This window comes from Mus caroli, chromosome 16 (genome assembly GCF_900094665.2).
Source record: "Mus caroli chromosome 16, CAROLI_EIJ_v1.1, whole genome shotgun sequence".
In the NCBI taxonomy this organism is placed as follows: Eukaryota; Metazoa; Chordata; class Mammalia; order Rodentia; family Muridae; genus Mus; species Mus caroli.
The window spans coordinates 58,888,531-58,910,053 of record NC_034585.1 but is presented as its reverse complement, the minus strand read 5'-3'; the positions used below and the strand labels follow the sequence as shown (position 1 = coordinate 58,910,053).

At 38.9% G+C, this 21,523-nt stretch overlaps 1 pseudogene; it reads left to right on the top strand.

The window, feature by feature from the left end:
* Window positions 1–2,427: 2,427 nt before the first annotated feature.
* LOC110311329 lies at window positions 2,428–4,055 on the top strand (annotated as a pseudogene).
* The last annotated feature ends 17,468 nt before the right edge of the window (window positions 4,056–21,523 follow it).

Genomic DNA, 21,523 nt, shown 5'->3' with positions numbered 1-21,523 from the left:
GCAATATTGATAAAAACTGCATAGTATTGGTACAATGACAGACAGGTAGATGAATGGAATAGAATTGAAGACCCAGAAATGAAACCACACACCTATGGTCACTTGATCTTTGAAAAAGGAGCTACAATCATCCAATGGAAAAAAAAACAGCATTTTTAATAAATGGTGCTGGTTTACCTGGCAGTTAACATGTAGAAGAATCAAAATTCATTCCTATCTCCTTGTACCTAGCTCAAGTCCAAGTGGATCAAGGACCTCCACATAAAACCAGGTACACTGAAACTAATAGAAAAGCAAGTGGGGAAAAGCCTCAAACACATGGGCACAGGGGAAAATTTCCTGAACAGAACACCAATAGCTTATGCTCTAAGATCAAGAATTGATAAATGCGATCTCATAAAATTGCAAAGCTTCTGTAAGGCAGAAGACACTGTCAATAGGACAAAAAGGCAACCAACAGATTGGAAAAGTTCTTTACCAACCCTACATCAATAGAGGGATAACATCCAATATATACAAAGAACTCAAGAAATTAGACTCCAGAGAACCAAATAACCCTATTAAAATGGGGTACAGAGCTAAACAAAGAATTGTCAATTGAGGAATACTGAGTGGCTGAGAAGCACCTAAAGAAATGTTCAACATTCTTAGTCATCAGGGGATTGCAAATCAAAACAACCCTGAGATTCCACTTCACACTAGTCAGAATGGCTAAGATCAAAGTCTCTGGTGACAGCAGTTGCTGGCAAGGATGTGACACATGGAAGGACCAATGGCTCCAGCTGCATATGTAGCAGAAAATGACCTGGTTGGATATCAATGGGAAGAGAAGCCCTTGGTCCTGAGAAGGCTCTATGCCCCGGTGAAAGAGAATGCCAGGACAGGGAAGTGAGAGTAGGTTGTGTTGGTGAGCAGGGGGAGGGAGGATAGGATAGGGGGTTTTCGGAAGGGAAACCAGGAAAAAGAATAACATTTGAAATGTAAATAAAGAAAATATCTAATAAAAAAAGAATAAAAAAATGAATCCCTCATAGCAAAGAGTAATGGCAGCGGGCAGCAGGCAGCAGACATTCTTCAACTCAGTTTCAGACAGAAGTGAGAAACATGTTATTGGAAATTTGCAAAAGGATACTCCTTCTTACAAAGAAGCAAGAACTCTGTTGAATTGTGCTCTTGTGATATGGGGGAGGCTGCATTTGTAATGATTTCCCATATCTAACAAGAGCTATTTCTAAGTCAAATTTTGTGGATACAGTTGGATTTCCCCAGTTATTCAAAGACAGTGTGCAAAAGGAAATAAAAGAGTGTTTACATTGAAGAGAACTAGGATTTAAAGATTTGAAAATTATTTATTCAGCATATAAATACTGACAAAAACTGAAAATCAAGTCCTGTAAAAATAACATGAAAGTGGCCAGATAATTGATTACATTAACAGCTTAGTCGTGAAGTTAACCAGTCAACTCATATGGAACCAATAATAATAATAATAATAATACTTATTATTATTATTATTATAAGCAGTACTAGAAGAAACACTGCCTTTGGTGACAAGAACAGTACAGAGAAAACTGGATGGGATAAAGGAAAGCCATCAGACTTCTAGTTTTTTTCTATAGCAGACAATAGTATTATCCTTAAGAAAAAGGCAGACTATCTCTGAGGGCAATATACCCCCATCCTCTCCATGTACATCAGGCACTGGATCTGTGCTGTTTCCTCCTGGATTAAGTTAAGCCTTTAACCAGCTAACCTATCTTTTAGGCCTCAGAAAGTATAACTGCAAATAAAGTGAATCATGGTACCATGTAAGTTGTCACACACATCATTTCTTGCTAAGCATTGTCTGTATTTACATAAAGAGAATGAGAAAATAAACATATAAAAATTTATATTTTACAAAACAAAAAGAAAAAGCATTGGGCTGGTGGCCTATCTTCTGTCTCAGGGGCAAGGCTATTCTGCAGAATCACAGAGCCAGACTGCTGTCAAGATGACACTGCCACCCAGTGGTCTCAGTGTCTGAGTCTGGCCTTGCAAATTCTGAACTCGCTCAAGACCCTTATCTCTTTTCTTTTCTTTCTGATTTGCCCATCTTCAAAGAGAAATGTCTGTGCTATGCCTGTCTCATCATTATATTTTTAGAAGCACATAATTTGTCTGATATTACAGGTTCATATCCATATTACATTACAGAGGACATGAACATTAGCAGCCAGAGAGTGGAAAATTAAGGACTGAATTGTGACACCCTAAAATTCTTATTTGAATCCCTAATATGGAAAGTGACTTTATTCAGAAACAGGATGTCTAAAGAGATGGAGTTAAATGAGGTCATAAATGTTGAACCCTGTTCATGATTAAACTTGATTACTAATTTGATTGGTCTAAGAAAAGTCCTAGACTATTAGGAGCTTACACGTCTGCATGTGGTCCCAGAGACCTGTCCTGAATATGAGCTTTGCCAGCCAGCAGGCATCGCATCCTGATGAGAGTAAAGAGATGCCTTCTAAAATAGAGAAGCTATTTGTATTCTTTGTCCTTACCATAAGGTAAGCAACTTCCCTCTGCCCAATCCTTCCTCCATAAGAACAGACATTGTTATGGCTTTTCACTGACGTCTCTAAAAGCTAAGTAACATCATCCTTTCCTCTTTCAAACCATTCCTCTCAGGTGTTGATCACAGAAACAAGACATTAGAGAGGGCCATGATTCAATAGGATTGGCTACTTTAGGGGAGGAGAAGAGCCATCAATATATGCAGAGTGGAGAGGTCACAGGAGGAACATGATCATTAAATCTCAGCTAATATATATATATATATATTACATATATATACATATACACCTTTAGGCTTCTCAATCACTCTTTCTCTGCTGCAGATTTTCGCATCTGACTGGAAGCTTCATTATTAGTGCGTGCACATTCAGAATTCATTCACAGACTTACTAAAGCACCCGTTCAAATGATTTAATGAACTTCTTCTTCATCCTAGTTTTCCTTCTGAAGTATAAATTCCCTAAGAGCAAACCACTCAACCAATTTTTATGTAAATAGTTAATAGTTTGTCTTTTCTACTCTGAGCTCTAGCTAGTCGTGAACATGTGATTGAACCCGGGTCCTCTGGAAGAGCAGCCAGTGCTGTTAAGCACTAAGCTGTCACTCTAAGGCTGAGAGCTTCTCATCCATAAAATTAATTTTGTTTTATTGTTTGGTTGGTTTTGTTTTGATTTGAATAGAGTGTTATGTATAGTTCTCTAGATCAAAACAGAGAGGGGGCTATAAATGGGGATTTACTACTCACAAAGGAACTATTCACTTATAGATTAGGGACTGAATCGGCCAACATAGTCAACTGCACATTGTAGTCTGAGGACCTGATGGCTGCCCACTCAGTAAAGTACCTGAATGCCTCAGTACTACCAACTTCCTCTAAAGGCCTGGGGGGTTTCTGGAAAGGTGGTGTTCTTCAGTGCATATTGAAAGACTGGGGGAGTTCCTGGCGGCGGGGACCGGGGTAGCCAACGGCTTGTGGAGCATCAAGCCCAAGTTTTATTGTGACTACTGTGATACGTATCTTACCCACGATTCTCCGTCTGTGAGGAAGACACACTGCAGTGGTCGGAAACACAAAGAGAATGTGAAAGACTACTACCAGAAATGGATGGAAGAGCAGGCCCAGAGCCTGATTGACAAGACAACTGCTGCATTTCAACAAGGGAAGATCCCTCCCGCTCCGTTCTCTGCTCCTCCACCTGGAGGGGCCATGATTCCACCTCCCCCCAGTCTCCCGGGCCCTCCTCGGCCTGGCATGATGCCTGCACCCCACATGGGAGGCCCTCCCATGATGCCCATGATGGGTCCCCCTCCACCCGGGATGATGCCTGTGGGACCAGCTCCTGGGATGAGACCGCCCATGGGGGGGCCACATGCCCATGATGCCCGGGCCTCCCATGATGAGACCTCCTGCCCGCCCTATGATGGTGCCCACCCGGCCTGGTATGACCCGGCCAGACAGATAAGAGCAGAAGCGCTCTTGATGGTTTTGTATTTCTTGTTCTATTCCACCAGGAACCCTTGGTGCTGAGCCCGAGTGTTTACTAGATGCATGGAAAGGAAACTTCCCTTCCTAACTGAATATTTTTGTAGGGAGAAATAATACCAAAAAGTGCAGTTTTCACTTATATTGTGAAATGTGAAAATAAAATCATCAGCTCTTTTAGTTAAAAAAAAAAGAAAGAAAGAAAGAAAGACTGGGGAAGCTAAAGTCTGCTGTCAGTGAAGGATATCAGCAGCAGTACACTCAGCACCAAGGAGTGGAATCAGACAGGAAATACTGCTTTTTACCTTAGACCCTTTCATGCTGGACCCATGGAAGGTTTTACCCATTGGAAGGTGTTACCCATTCTAACAGAGAGTCTTCTCTTCTCACTTACCCTTTCAAGAAATGCCCTCAAAGATCCGTCCAGGTGACTGCCTCATAGTTGATTCCAAGTTGATCATCAAGAGTAAACATCCTGTCAAGTTGACAATCAAGAGTAAACATCAAAGACAAGGTCTTGGCTCACAACTCAGGCTGGCTCTCTGATCACTATGTTGCTCACACTGGTCTTGGACTTGCAATCATCTTCTCTCTGCCTCACAAAAGCTGAGATGGTAGGCATTCACACCATGCCTGAGTAATTATGTGATTTTAAAACTATTTCACCCCCCAATGGAGAAGCTAGAGAAAGCACCCAAGGAGCTCAAGGGGTCTGCAACCCTATAGGTGGAACAATATGAACTAACCAGTACCCCCAGAGCTCATATTTCTAGCTGCATATGTAGCAGAAGATGGTCTAGTCAGCCATCACAGGGAAGAGAGGCCCCTTGGTCTTGCAAACTTTATATGCCCCAGTACAGGGGAATGCCAGGGCCAAGAAGTGGGAGTGGGTGGGTAGGGAAGCAGGGTGGGGGGAGGGTATAGGGAACTTTTGGGATAGCATTTGAAATTTGAAATGTATATAAAGAAAATATCTAATAAAAAAATTTTCAGAAAAAATATTTCAGCCACAACATACTTATTTAAACCTTAATAAAATAGGAGCTTTAAATTTGAAGAGACCTTAGAGATCATAAATTCCAAATTCATTACTTTAGAAGGAGTGGAAGATGAGACATCTTCTTGACATCACTTGACTGTTAAGTAGTTTGCTAAGTTGGTATTAGCATTTATATCCGATGACTTATAATACTAATAAAAGAACAGAAAAATCATATTACAATTAGAAAAATATTTCAAACAAGCATCATTTGAATCAATGCATGTTCTACTGCACCAAACATTTAGTTTCCTCAGTGCATTCTAAGGAATATGGATATGTGTGAGAACCAGGGAACTTTTCCACTGCTAGGATGTTTGTACATGATTGGAACAGCTCAGTTCTTTAGGAGATCAATACCACCATTATACTTTGACAATGGTGATTTTATTATGCAACAATCATGTAAGTAAATAAAGGAAATAAAGTTGGTATATTCTGAACTCAGTTGTGTAATTCATTGTGTCTTGGTTCAGAAGCAATTTTCTTTATCTATTTAGCCTAAGCTAACAGTCAATCATTCATATATATAAATTCCTATATCGGGAGGCAGAAGCAGGCAGATTTCTGAGTTCGAGGCCAGCCTGGTCTACAAAGTGAGTTCCAGGACAGCCAGGGCTATACAGAGAAATCCTGTCTCGACACCCCCCCAAAAAAAAATAAAATTCCTATATCTGTACAACTGTTTCTTACACTAAACTACTTATCATAAAGACATGAAATTATTTTTGAAAGTATCCAAATTTACTGCAGTGGCTGAAACTGTAAAACTTAAATACCTATTTTATTTTAAGAGCTGTTAACAAATCTGTTTTCTTGGGCATTTTCTTCTAAATGTCTATTATATGAAAAGAGATACTTGAAAGAAAAGAGAGTGGAAATTATAATCAGTGGGAATTAAGATACAAAAAAATGAAAGAGACATTGTGTTTTGAAAAATATACTGCTGACATGAAAACTCATAATTTAAAAAAATCAGATAGAGACAAGTATGCAAAAAGAGCAGTATCCAATAGCACAATGGTAAAATGCTTCATAGAGCATTGGTTTATGTCAATAAGAAGAATCAGGCTGGGAACTCAGGTTGTATTGATGCACAAGTATGTTCAGGGTTGTATATGTAAATGTGAGATGGCTATACAGAAGATACTTCAGCTTGAACTATACTAATATGTGCCTGTGTTTCTTCTCCTATTAAAACTAGGATTGTTAGATTCTCCGCACTTATATGATAACCAGAATAATTTTAAATCCCAGGTGTGGTTTCTTTTCTCTCTTTCACTGGAAAACAGGATAATTTTCATGGCATGTAGAGCATAGCATATGGTTTTATCATCTTTGTTTACTCAAGCATTATTAATTGGCATCTTGATAACACTTATAAGACCCAAGTTATCAAGAGAGAGTGTCTCAGCCTGATACCAAGTAGTCATTGGGATTAATAAGTTAATGTTTGTCAAGTTTCTCTGATAAGTTTCTCCCACGTATGGTTCTGCGTCAGTGCAAAGGATTATCTTGTAAGTCAAATTAGCAGAAATGAACAGCATAGTAAAACAAAATTCATCTGCTTTAAGGAATTAGGTGATTATGTATAATTAATGGAAAGAAATAATAATGAGTAAATGCATAGTGCTTGTATAATAATCAGTTAACACTTTAAAAATAATTAACTGTCTTAATGACCATTTTCAACAAATTTAATGTAGTTTGCATGAGTAGCTGGTGACAACGAAAACAGTAATAGGCACTCATTACAGTACTGCCAGAGGGGTGGAAAGAATGTGGCAAGGGCAAACCTTCTTGTTTTTCATTAGTATACTCCTTAAGCTTGCTTTTTAATGAAGGAAACTCTCCCTCCAGAAAAGAGAGTTATAGTTGAATCTGAGTAAATTAAGTGATGAGAAAAGAATGCATGCACATGAGCCACACCATACATATAAAGATGCATATATGTATATGAATGGTATAAACATACATATATTTCTAATTGCTGTATTTGAATGTCACTCATTCAAAGGAGGTATTTTGTTTTAAAATATCTCATTATCTTCAATGACATTGCCTTAGTTCATGTTATATTGCTATAAAAAAAAGACACCATGATCATAACCATGACAACTCTCATTAAAAAAAAAAAACATTTAATTGGGGCTGGCTTACAGTTCAAAGGTTTTGTTCATTGTCATCATGGTGGGAAGCATGGTGGAATGCATGCAGACATGGTGCTGGAGAGGTAGCTGAGAGTTCTACATCTGGATTGGAAAGCATCAGGAAGAGAGAGATACCAGACCTGGCTTGACCTTCTAAAATCTCAAAACCAGCCCCCAGTGACCCACTTCCTTCAACAAAGCCAAGTCTATTCCAACAAGACCACACCTATTAATAGTACCACTCCATATGAGCCTATGAGGGCTATTTTCATTTAAACCACTACAGGTAAATACTATTTCCTTTGCATATCTAGTCAGTCATCAATGTGTATGTATTTTTTCCTTCTACATATATTCCAACCTTTCCATTCTACATGATCCCAGAATGATATGTCAGCCTCTCCTTGGTACGTTGCTTACCACATTTTATGATATACACAGTGAGAAATCCTCTTTCCTGGAACCTAGCATACAAATATGTCCAACTTCACTCAAAAAAATACCCATGGCTTTTTATTTCCTTTCAGGTAAATCCCAGACAGTTAAGGATGACTGAAATAAAACAAAATATAACCCAACTTGTTTCTTAAATCTCATTTCATTCTTATAGTTCATTGCTTTAAACACTCTTTGAATATATAATAAGATTTCTTATTCTGTTAGAATTAACCACTCAGACAACCAACAATAAGATGGAGAGATTCAAAGTGAGCTGTCAGCTGTTGATCTTCTAATCAGCACTGAACTTTTATTAAAAATATTCTCTGTGATAGACTTTCTCTGTTGGCCAGGTAAACAACCATTGGTTTCTACTTGTTGTCAGAAAGGCAACTAAGTCTGTATGAGCAGCAGCTTGCTGCTGTGAGGATTCCTGCTTCTGAGTACTTGGCACTTGCAGTCCACTCTCTGAAGTGATGCAGGACTACAGTTCTGCATCCCCTTGTCTTTGACTCTTCCACATTTGCTTCAGGGTCTTATCAAGTATGAGGCCCCGGATTTTGCCATAGTAGATTCACACAACCTGTTCTTAGCTGAACATCAGTTGGAAATCTTTGAGGGAGTAATTTTCCTCGCCTATAAGAAGAAAATGAGGGCTGGGCAGTGGTGGTGCATGACCTTAATCCCAGCACTTGGGAGGCAGAGGCAGGTGGATTTCTGAGTTCGAGGCCAGCCTGGTCTACAGAGTGAGTTCCAGGACAGCCAAGGCTATACAGAGAAACCCTGTCTTGAATACCAAAAATAGAAGAAGAAGAAGGAGGAGGAGGAGGAGGAGGAGGAGAAAACAAGATAATGAGAAGTAATGAGATAATAACATTTTTTAAAGGTCTATTCAAAGTATCACTAGAAAAAGAGAAAGAGATCTTATTAGGAAGGGATAAGTTTAGTAAAGTGGACCGGATGAAGATGAATAATTCATCCTTGTGTATTGTTAGACCCGGGGGGAAAAGTGGAGGTTATTTATTTCTAAAGCAAAAGGAGCTCCTAAAACATAGAGTTTTGAGGATACCGTTCCCTAGTGAGTTTAAGGAACAACTAAGAGTAGGCTATGTTCTTTCTCTGCTTGTTCACCATTTTCCATCACTCAGTTCACACTCAGTTCAGGGATTGCCTGAGAGAAGCTCATATACCTGAGGATGTATGTCAGTCAAGCAACTACAATAAGTGTAGGTGAAGTTGCCATTTCTAATTACTTATATAACTATATGTAAAAGATAAAAAATAATTAGCTTTGCTAGACTTAGATAAACAAGTTAACATTACAGCCCTCACTAAGGCGATAAACGAGGCACCTACAATAATTAAGGTGTCCTTGCCAGGTAGTGGTGACTCATGCCTTTAATTACAGCACTTAGTAGACAGAAGCAAGTGGATCTCTGAGTTCAAGGTCAGCATGGTCACAGAATGAGTTCCAGGACAGTCATGACTAGGCAGCAAAACCCTATCTTGAAACAAATAAGCAAACAAACAAACAAATAATCAAAAAGATGTCCTGAGGAGAAAATAGGACCTTAGCAGTTTAAAAAAATGTTATGACAGTACATCCATTTATGCATGTATTTTTGTCATGCTGGTACATGCCACATTCTATATGTGCACCAGAAAGTAGATCTGTTAACACAAAATTTTGTTCTCTTTTTTCCATTAATAATTTATTTCTTTACTTTATATCTGAATCACTGCCCCACCTCCTCCTGGTCCCCTTCATACAGCGCTTACCTCTACATCCCCTTTCTTCTCTGACAGGGTGGAGACTACCCTTGTGTATCTCCTCCACCCTAACACATCAAGTCTCTGCAGCAGTAGGTGCATCCTCTCCCACTGAGGTCAGATAGAACAGCCCAGTTAGGAGAAGGGAAGCCACAGACAGGAAAAAGCTTTAGAGACAGGCCATGCTCTATGTGTTAGTGGACCAACATGAAGACCAAGCTGCACATCTGTTACATATGTGTGTAGAAGGAACTAGGTGGAGCATGTGTATGCTCTTTGGTTGGTAGTTTAGTCTCTAAGAGCCCCCAAATATTTAGGTTAGTTGACGCTTGGTTTTCCTGTGGAGTCCCTATTCCTTCAGGGCCCTCGATCCTTTCCCCAACTAGTAAGTTTATATACTATATTCTCTGGTGTTAGATCAATTAAATCTCTACAAAATGATCAAGTGCCTTTAGCTAAACCAAGGACTGAATTTTACTGTAAATACTATTAAGGAAAAAGACAAAAAAAAGAAAAAAGCCAGAACTTACCAGTGAGAAACACTAATAAGTTTCAAACTGGTTGCACTCATTGGTGAGACTTAGCAGGGAGACACTCGATGTCACACTGAGTCTACTCATTGCTGACACTTTGTAGAATTAACAAAAATCTTATCAGATCTGAACAGAAACTAACAAATGAAAAGGGTAGATTAAATTGTCAAAAATAAAAGCATGGGTCTGGAAAGATGGGTCAGCCATCAAGGGCACTTGCTTTTCTGGGGAGCCTTGGCTCAGTTCCACTTCCAGAGGATACAGTGCCCTCTTCTGATCTTTTCAGGCATCAGGAATGTGAGTGGTATAAAGATACACATGAAGGAGAACACTCATACACATAAACCAAAACAATAGTCTTTTTAAATATAAACATCTACATCTAGTAACAAAAACTTTAATACCCTAAATGTATATTGTGCTTTCTCACATTAAAGATGATAATGTTTATATATGTAAAATAAATGAATATATTAATGAGTGAATGAATGAATAAATAAATGAATACCTCTTTCCAAAAATTTGAGGATCATTGCTACAGATAGAAAAAAAGAGGGGAAATTTGTCTTGTGGTGGCATGGGCTAAGAGAAACACATGCTCCTTCCACAGATCCTTTGTGCCCTTTAACAAGAACTGGCTCCCGAGGTCATGAAAGAAGAAGAGCTCAGCAGGACAACACACTAGAGCTAGCCCTGGTGATGTAGGGGCAGGAGAGCAGGCAGACTGACCACCTCAGCTAGCACCCAGACCCAGACCCAGATCCAGGGCTTTGAATTGGCCCACCACCGCATCTACCCCATGGTTGAAATGCTGGAGTGCACACAGAGGCCAGACCCACAGATCTAAGGCTTCAGGGTCTCCACAACACAGGGCAACGACAGGATATCAGAGATGAGTCCTGGCAAGGATCTGTCATTGAAGGTGTAGCAGAAACCAGAGGCCTCGAACCAGACCAATGACTCATGGCAATGAACGTTTGCAAGGAAAAAATGTGTGTGTGTGGACCAAAGGGTATGCTGTGAGAAGTTCTACACTGCAGCACACTACAACTTTCCACTGCAAGATGGTTTCTGTTGTTGTTTGTTTTTATTTTATTTTCAGTTGTGTGAGAAGGTTGCAAGGGCATAGGGCAGATATGAAGGGATGGGAAGATGAGCCGGACTGGGTGTGTTCACAAAGGATAAAAAGTTTAAAAAAAGAGAGAGAAAGAAAGAAAGAAAGATAAAACATAAAAAGGGAGGGGGTACCTGGTGACAGCCTAACTTTTCAGTTGCGGTGTGGTTAGTACAATGGAATATGAGATCTATAAACACAGAATTATGGAGACAATAAAGCACTTGAACACATCTCGAAAACAGCATGTTGAAGGGAATAAATTAAATGTAAAAGTACAGAGACAAAGTTTGGAGCTAAGACAAAAGGATGAACTATCCAGAGAATACCTCACCCGGGGATACATCCCATAATCATCCACCAAACCCAGACACTATTGCATATGCCAGAAAGATTATGCTGAAGGGACCCTCTTATAGCTGTCTCATATGAGGCTATGCCAGTGTCTGGCAAATACAGAAATGGATGCTCACAGTCATCTATAAAATGGAACACAGGGCCCCCAATGGAGAAGCTAGAGAAAGCACCCAAGGAGCTCAAGGGGTCTGCAACCCTATAGGTGGAACAATAATATGAACTAACCAGTACCCCCAGAGCTCGTACCTCTAGCTGCATATGTAGCAGAAGATGGGCTAGTTGGCCATCACTGGGAAGAGAGGCTCCTTGGTATTGCAAACTTTATATGCCCCAGTACAGGGGAATGCCAGGGCCAAGAAGCAGGAGTGGGTGGATAGGGGAGCAGTGCGGAAGGAGGGTATAGGGAACTTTTGGGATAGCATTTGAAATGTATATAAAGAAAATATCTAATAAAATAAATAAATAAATGGTTTCATTTGGTTGAAGTTCAGATCAAAATTTTGTTATTGTTTGAGATGTTGTCCATCCTTCTGCCTCAGTCTTCAGAGCACAGAGATTTATAGGTATAAATTATTAGGTCTAAATGTCCTGCTGAAATTTTATCATGATATAAATGAGCCATACTTCTCAGGGACTAAGAAACAGCATGAAAGACAATGAAAGTGTCCCATATCTTGTTTGGCGTATTGTCTACATACTTAGTGCTCTCATCAAAACTCTCTACACTGTGTCTCTGAAGTCTGTAATTTCACCAAGCATGAAACACCCATCAATGCAAAAGGTCAAAATACATTTAATAACATCAGGTGGAATTTGTTGCGCTTTTATCTGAGGCTCCCATGTGACAACGAGTTGTAATTTTTATTTGAGTCTTGTCTAAAACGAATGCTTACATGATGAATATTGGGTCTTATTTTTTCCACTTCAATCTGCTATGCACAAACTATTTATTGTCCTGGCTCAAGACAAGTGTTGTTCAGCAGATGCAAGAGGAATGCATTTCCTAGTTGTCTGATATCCTTTTAACTAGGGAACAGTCTTCTTCATTGACTCTGTGAGGAAGCATCCTATTATATCTAGAATAATAACAAGTAGACTTAACTACGTTTCTGCAAACATCATGAGTTTAAGTCAGTCCATTATAAATTCTGGCTCCAAATAGATGGCCATTTGGCCATCTTCCCATCTTCCCATCTTAAATAAACCAGTTAACCTCCCTGACACTTCCTCAGAGATTCAAGTAGTTATAAGACTCAATACAAAAGTTGTTGAGGGGTGCAAATGAAATACAAAACAACTCACATCCACATCTTATGATGTTCGTCTTCTCATATGTGTGCCATAAATGTTACTTGGATTCCTGCATCCTATAAAAATGAGTGCATTTCTCCTGTAGTCATCAAAACAATACAGTCTACTGTGTTTCTCAAACTTTAACCATGTGTGCAGAAGGATAGAGAAGGTCAATTATTACCCACCCCTCCTGCATAATGGAGGGCTGTCAGGCGACCTACCCAGTCCATCCTGTTTTTAATTTGGTGCAACTGGGTATGTGGAAGTGTTAAGTCCCACACCTTTTGAAGCTAATGCATTGAACTGCTCGCTCCTTTAAACCTGCTAGAAACTTCCTCCCAGAGCGCTCGGTGCTCAGCAGTGACTCTTTCAGGCTGTGACAATTTAATCAGACAGCTCCTTGTAGAATTCAGTTTTATGAGGCTGCAAAAATACCTCAGGAGCTTCTCTGTGGCGCTGGCTGTTTTACTGCCCACCTTCCCCAGGAAGGTGGTGTCAGTTCTTTCCTGCTAACTGCCTCATAACACATCCCATTAAAAGAGCAAAAAAACCAGTGGGAGGAATGCCAGCAGTTTATATTTGTTCTGTTCTCTGCAAATATCTCTCGTTTGAAAAGCGAAAAGAATAGCCCGTGGATTTTATTTATAGTAATAAAATTGAATTCTAAACCGAGCTTTCTCCAACCTCCACTCCATGAGCTAGCATCTGAAACTCACAAGTCTCTGACAAGTCCAAATGGCTGCTACCTCAAGCCCTTCACAGCTCAGCCTACAGTTCTTAGAGAAAAAAAAAATGATTCTTGAAAAGTTAGTTTCTATCAAACGATGTTTCCTATCTCCTTCATATGCACAATTCACACAAATTTAATATGTGTTATTTCAATGAAGAAAGCGTAAAATTAGAATATGCTCCTTTGATGAGATAATATGTTTGAGCAGCTTAACATAGGACATCCCCTCCCCCCAAATCCATTCATTCCTGCTGCATTTTATAATTTATCTAAGAAACCACTCATTTCACGAAGCCTGTCGATTTTGATAAGAAAGATGGCATGTACTTAACAGAAATGGTGTTTTTCCTGAACACGCCTCTGAAGAACCAGTAACCACAGAGGAGGAGCAAAGCACACTGTCTTTTGAGGGAGAGTGGCCAGAATTGTTTTTCATCTGTTCATAGTGCTCTCATGTGTGCATTCAAGAAAATCAACCTCTATCCACATCAGACTGGAGCAACAAGAAACAGGCCAGGGTTAGCCAGAGGATCTCAGTCTAAATTCCCACTCTGGAAATGTGTTAGATACGCAAAAAAGGTGAACCATGCCAAACACATACTCTTATTTTGGAAAACATAAATGTTAAATGAAGAAACATTTCCTGACCATATAGACAATACTTGGCTCTGATTTCAAGCCTCCTCCAAATGTGTGAATATATCCCAACCCTAGGACCTTCAACCTATTATTTCTATAAACTTAAAATTTCCCTATTGCTTAAAGCAATTCCTTTGTGCCGTTAATAATCCTGGATTATTAAACAACATAGCTAAGTTTGGGAATATAATAATTGGTAGAGTTCTTGACAACATACATGAAGCTCCAAGTCTGATACTCAGCACAGAATGTAATTGGGTATGTGGTCATGCATACCCATAATCGCTAGCACTTGACAGGTCAAGGCAGGAGAATTGGACATTTAAAGTCATCCTTGGCTACATGCAATTTTGAGGCTAGCCTGGGCTATATGAGTCTTTATGTTAGAAAGAAAGAATGAAACAGAGAGAAGAGGAGGGAGGGAGGGAGGGAAGGAGGGAGGGAAAAGAGATCTGGCACTGATCTGAACATCGCTCCTAAGAACTAGTTTCATAGTACCAGAAGGCACCAGGTATGCTTCCAAACAGTTCTACCCAGCTATGGCATGAAGCACTTCAATGGCCAGCATGGCACAATGAGGTAGTGGCTGTAAACCTTGGCATTAAGCAACAGCTCACTAATACAAATTAAGAGGAGTGAAACAAGAGAAAAATCATGTCTGGTAGTAGAAACCGATATACCTACTCAGTTCTAGTTAAGTCATGGTTATTAGAGAAGAATCTACAATCTGTAGTTTACCCAAACTAGACTCATTGCTGACAAAAATCTATATAAACATTTGTTCTTGCACTCACAGATCATGATAGTCATGAACCCTCATCAAGGAAACTTCTTTTTTCAACAGATAGACCACTACGGACAATCATGATCAACCAAACTACAGAGTCCTGGACCTCAGTCCCAATGGATACGTTCCCAAACCATTCCACACCTAATGCTCAGGTTATATACAAGGCGGGTGGGGAGAGTGATTGTAAAAGTCAGAGGATCAGGAACTTTGCTGTGATATTGTGTCTCCTAGTGATGTCAGATGCTACACCCATGAAGTCTCATTAGCATGGCTGCCCCAATGGTACCTGAACAATGATGACACCAAATCACCATGATCATAGTCCGTGGGTATTCACAGACACTAAGGCAGCAGGCACAGACTCCACATGTGTCTGTGCTAGGTCCTCTACATGCATATTATGACTTCCAGTTTAGTGTGTCTATGGGACTCCTGAGTGTGCAAACCATTGAGTCTCTGACTTGTGTGCCTTCTCTCGGGCTTTTTCTTCTGTTTGTCTTGTCCCACTCCAATGTGTTCACTTTTGTTATGTTTTATTTTGTTATATTTTACTCTGTCCCTTAGAAGCCTATATATTTTCTAGTGAGAGGCAGATGGGGAGTAGGTCTGGGTTAGAGGGAAGGCTGGGAGAAATTGGGATGAGTAGTGGGAAGAGAATCCAAAATCAAGATATGTCATGTGAGAAAATGTTCTTGTTTCAAAAAAAAAAGCCAATGTAATTGTAAAATATTAAAAAGGGTTCTACATGATGCAATAATAACTGTTCCAGGATCATGCATTTGTTTTCGTGTGCTTAGCATAAGATATGATAACTCGGATATATGTTCCCATCACTGACATCGTAGATCATTGTTTCCTCCTCTCAGATCCCCTCACCACTGGGAATATGTTTACAGGGAATACCACTTGGAGGAACAAAAGAAATTAATTTAGCTAAGCAGTTGACTGTGAACAGTGTATAATTGAAGGAAGAATACTAATTGCAAATAAATAAATGGTCCAGTTCATTGTCTTAAATTTCCATTTTCCTCGGGCTATGCATAGGTTAAAAGGAAAACTTTTTTTTTTTTCAGATAAAAAGTTGACACATAGCAAGTAGAAAATGAGATTTCTCCCAAATTTATGACAAGAACTGATTCTAGTCATTATGGATATTTCATCTTCAGAAGCAGATATCTCAAAATAAGGAAAATCAAATGATAAAAATGATGGAAAACACCAAATGATAGATTAATCTTATAAACTCTTACTATATGGTTCAGGTGTTAGAGAAGATGGTATAAGGTCTAGAGTGGAGCAGAGGAGGCAGAGGTCCTGCTTTAGCATGGGTAATACCATTTCTCTAATTATTTTGCTTTCTCCATCATGTATGCCCTAATGGAGCTTGAAAGAATGTCTTATGCTTTTCCACAATATACGGAACATCATTTATAATGCAAACTTAATCATATCCAGTCATCAAGAGATTAATGATATTTTATTACTTACAATTGCATTTAGCAGCCAGTCATGTTATTGTTCGATTTCTAAAGGGTGGGCATGGTTTTGTGAGTTAATGGTATTCTTTAAAGCCAAGCAGTTGGCGTATTTTAGACGTGCCTTTCTAAACGTAGCCTTCTTTCCTTGGCCCACTCATCTGAGAATGTTGTTGATGCACACTACTCCTTCAACCCTGTTTCTTTACTGTCACAGTCTGGATCAGACATGCCCCTTCCCTGGGTTCCATGTATTCAAGGCTTGCTCCTTGATGCAATGATTCTTAAAGTGGTGATTTGGGAAACTAATTGAATCACAGGGGCTTTAATCAATAAATTGATTGAATATTGTTTTAAAATGTTTTTGTATGAATATCCTGCAAGTTTGTGGGCACCATGAGCATGAAGGAGTCTACTATGGTCAGAAAAGGGAATCTCATCCCTTGGAAGTGGAGTTACATGTAGGTATAAATAGGCAAATAGATGCTGGAAACTAAGCCCAAGTTTCTACCAGGGCAGTAGGGGCTAACAACCACAGGATCATCTCTCTACTCCCCAACTGTTAATAATTTGATGGCTACCAAGAAGAAATAGAAATGTAGGAGTAGGAATTAAAAGCATTACCAAAATGCTTTGTTCATTTATTTTTATTCTACTTGTATTATCTATCAATCTATTTTATTCTATCTCTTCTATCACCTGTCTATATCATTTATCTACCTATCTATGTATCATGTCTGTTTGATAGTTGATCTTTTTTTTTTTAACTAAGGATTTAACCCAAGTTTATGCACATATTCTAGGTAAATATACAACTACCAAGCTACAAATTTAGACCCTTTTTTATATTGTTGACAGCTATATTTTTGAGAGTTCTTCTTACTAAGTTGTCAAGGCAGGCCTTGAATTGACTGTGTAGCCCAGGCTGCCCCTAAACTTGTGATCGTCCTATTTCTACTTCCAGAATATCTGGTGTTGCATGTCTGTGCCATTGAGCAAGGCCTTTAAAAAAGCACTTCTTCTTTAAGCTATCTGTTTCGATTGCATTTTGAGAAAAAAAAAAAGTTGCTTCTCTCAGGAAGGTAAAGAAATGGGAAGACATGGGTCAGAGGATATAAGTGGGAGTTATGCAGACAAACACATCTAGGAGTGTAATCCAGAATATGAGGAGTGTGGTTAATACAAAGTGTACTATGTTTGGTTAGGACTCCAGCTAAAAAAGAGTTATCTGTGTTCACCACAAAATCAAAAAAGTGCAGTAATTATAGCCAATATATCATTATCTGAACTCAGCAATACAATCCATGCTTCTGTCTTCTTAGTGGCTTCATTTCCCTTCTGAGGTTCCAAGACCCATTTATGCATTGACAGTACTTCCCAAAAAACTAAGTTCTTTAACTGTATAAATTCTCAACTGTTTTCTCATGAAATTGATACTTATATAAGCATAAGAATCATTTTAATGGTCTATTTTAGGGTTCACATCTCAAGAAACTGTATAATTTTGGCTCTGAAATACCTTTTAGAGAAGAAAAAACATTTTTATTTGAACTGAAATGACATTTCTTAAGCATTTTCCAAAGTGTTGTCAGAAAAGTATGGCAGAAATTGAAAATTAAGTGTAGAACAAAATAGATTTTTTTCTATGAAAGGTCTTATCTAAAAATTGAAGACCTATTAGTCATGGCAGTTCATGTTTTCAATCCCAGCACTGATGAGACAGACTCAAGGAGGTCCCTGTGAATTCACAGCCAACCTAGTCTACACAGCAAGTTCTCTTTTTTCTGATCCTATAGACCAGACTAAACTTGTACTCACAGTGATCTACCTGCCTCTGCTTCCTGACTACAGAGATTAAAGGGGTGAAACACCACAGCCCCCCCTACACACACGAGGCATTTTCTTAGTAAATGACTTTATGAACTGGCAAACAAAGAATGTACATAAAAACACTGAATACACATTTCAATCACCAAGAATAATTCTCTGGAATAAAGCTAAGAAAAATATAAACAGAGTCACTCTATGACCAAAACATATGACAACTGAACAATAAAATCTAAGATTTGCACAAAACTTTTATCCCCATATAGAAGGCAAAGACTCAATAGAGAGTTCAGGAGTTCGAAATTATGAAGCAAGGAAAATTGTACCAGACCATAAGGGAAGAAAAACAGAAATATGTAAAAGGAAAATATACATCTTTTCCTAAAATTCCCCTTTGATTTAAAAAAAAATACTATATCTCCATTGCATTTTTATTTCTTTTCTTACTATTTATCTATGCATAAAAAAGTAAGAGAAGGGAAATTGTAAATCAAAAGCCTTCTCCTTAACTAAACTTTAGGGAGGAAATTTACAGGGTCTCGAGCTTGAGGGGAAGAATCTGTGAATGGAGTTGCCACTGGTTTCAAAGAGCCTCAGTCAGCCTTTTTGATCATCTCCAGTAATGACTAATATCAGTCAGAGCTGGCCTTGCTAAGCCTCCAGCCCTGCTGGGTAGCCATCTGACTATTGAACTAAAAGACCTGCCACTATTCTCAACGTCTAGAGTAGATCAATTGCCTTTTAGCATCTGCACAGCTGGTTATTAGGTTAAATGTGGGCAATTCCCCAAGTTGTCATTTGATTTGGGAATGTATTGTTCACTTAAAGCACACTGTAATGTACTGTTTTAGACAGTGTATCTCTACCAGGGGAATTAGTTCAGTGACCCTGTTCTCCCACAAATAACACAGCCCTCCTGGAGAGAGAGAGATGCTTGCTCGAGCCTAAGCACACACTCTCTAGTAGTTAGCTTTTGAGAAGAGAAAGCCATTAAATTACTAGCAAGATAATCATTGCTACCATGATTTTAGGAAAGGGAAAATTTTTTTTTCTTCAAAGAATCAGGGCATGAAATTGTGGGAAAAAACTGTTCATAAGTCTAAAATAATTTAATAATAAGACTATCATGAGGTATATCCTGAAAGAAGTGCTAATGAAAGGAATTTTAGGTTTATAAAAAAGATTTTCAAATGTATTACTTAAAAAAATACATCTTTTTAATCTATATTCATATATATGTATATATTTATGTACGTATGCACACAATTATGTATGTATGTATGTAGGCATGTATGTATGTATGTATGTTTAGTAAAGATTTCTTCCTACAATCTAAGAAAAAAATCAAAAGTAAATTTGTTCTTCATCCCTTAGAAAGAAAACACAGTAAGATTGTTAAATGTTTAATCTAACAAACCTTTTTTTGTGTGATTTTTTTCTCTTATTTTAATTGGGTATTTTCTATATTTACATTTCAAATGTTATCATCTTTCCCAGTTTCTACCCTGGAAGCCCCCTAGCCCATCTGCCTACTTCTGTGAGGGTGTTCTCCTACCCACCCACCCACTGTCACCTCCCTTAAGCCCTTCCCCTCTCCTGGCATTCCCCTACACTGGGGCATGGAGCCTTCAAAGGACCAAGGGCATCTCCTCCCATTGATGTCCAACAAGGCCATCCTCTGCTGCATATGCAGCTGGAGCCATGGGTCTCTCCATGTATACTCTTTGGTTGGTGCTAACAAACCTTCCATTGCCTCTTACAACGGTAGACCTCCATACTGTGTTGCAGCTGCTGCTGCCACAATTTAACAGCTTCCTCCCTGTCTCTAGTCTACATTTTTTTACTACAACTGTATCTTCTTTCACTTTTATTTTAACACCAGACAGAGCTTCATTTTAGAGAAAAATCATTAGATAATGTGTTTATTGAAGTATTTTTAAAATGCACAATCCAGTGTTTCTCCCCAACACTTTCCAGGTCTCAGCACCTCAATTTGTAAGAGAGAGTTATTTAAACGTATAATTCAAAAGCCTTTGCATGAAATGAGAGCCTATACATGTAAAGGACGTGACACATCAGCTGGCAGAACGCATCAGCTCTCAAGGATATTAGCTTTTTATCAAATACCCTGCGGGAGTCAAAGATACTAGTTAAAAGGGTGTGTGTGTGTGTGTGTGTGTGTGTGTGTGTGTGTGTGTGTGTGTGTGTTTCTTATGCTTCGGTGGTGTTGTTGTTCTGGTTTGTGTGTTTAATTTGCCTGTTTGTTTTCTCAAAAGAGAAAGAATGGGCTGGAGAGATGGTTCAGCAGTTAAGAGCACTGACTGCTCTTCCAAAGGTCCTGAGTTCAAATCCCAGCAACCTCACAGTGGCTCACAACCATATGTAATGAGATTGGATGCCTTCTTCTGGGGTGTCTGAATACAGCTACAGTGTACTTACCTATAATAAATAAATAAATCCAGAGAGAGAGACAGAGAGAGAGAGAGAGAGAGAGAGAGACAGAGACAGAGACAGAGACAGAGACAGAGACAGAGACAGAGACAGAGACAGAGAAGGTGTGAAGTTAGAAAAAGCAAGAGATCTGGGAAGATTTGAAGAGGGGAAACACCAATGACACTCACTATGTCAAGTTGACATAAAACTAGCCAGGACAATATTAAGTCATTCAGCTACAGAAACATCTCATGCTTGAACATAGTAGAAAATGGTCTACCCTAGGACGTTTTATTTGTTTATACCTTGGGGACCAGAGAAAGATATGGTATACATATGTGAGGTAAGTAGTCAGGAATGATATTCAAGTAAGGAAAAGGTCCCAAACAATATGAGGTGCATAGAGATATGTGTATGGCTTAAAAAATAAAAATGGGAGTGGGTGGTTGGGTGGAGCACCCTCATAGAGGCAGGAGGAGGTAGGGTGGAATAGGGAGTTTCTGAAGGGGAGACCTGGAAAGGGGAAAACATTTGAAATGTAAATAAAGAAAATATCCAAAAGAAAAAGAAAGAAAAGAGAGGTTTTTTGTATTTTTATGTTAATTCATTTTTAAGAAGTGAAAAAGATAAACATGTTTGTGGTTATGTGAGCTTAAAGTTATAATAAGTCAAAGAAGCCCTCCCTATAATCATATTGTTGCATTTTCCCAGAGAGGGCTGGTCATTGAAGTTTTATTCCCTTCACAAAGTAAGTAGAGGAGAAGGAGCAGAGAATCCAGAACCTGTCCCAAATGGTTAACACGGGTGTAGGCAATAGAAGGGAGATGGGGCTAGGCAGCCTAGAGCTAGAGATCATTAAACCATCAAGAGAAGCTCTAACTTTCCCGGCTGTG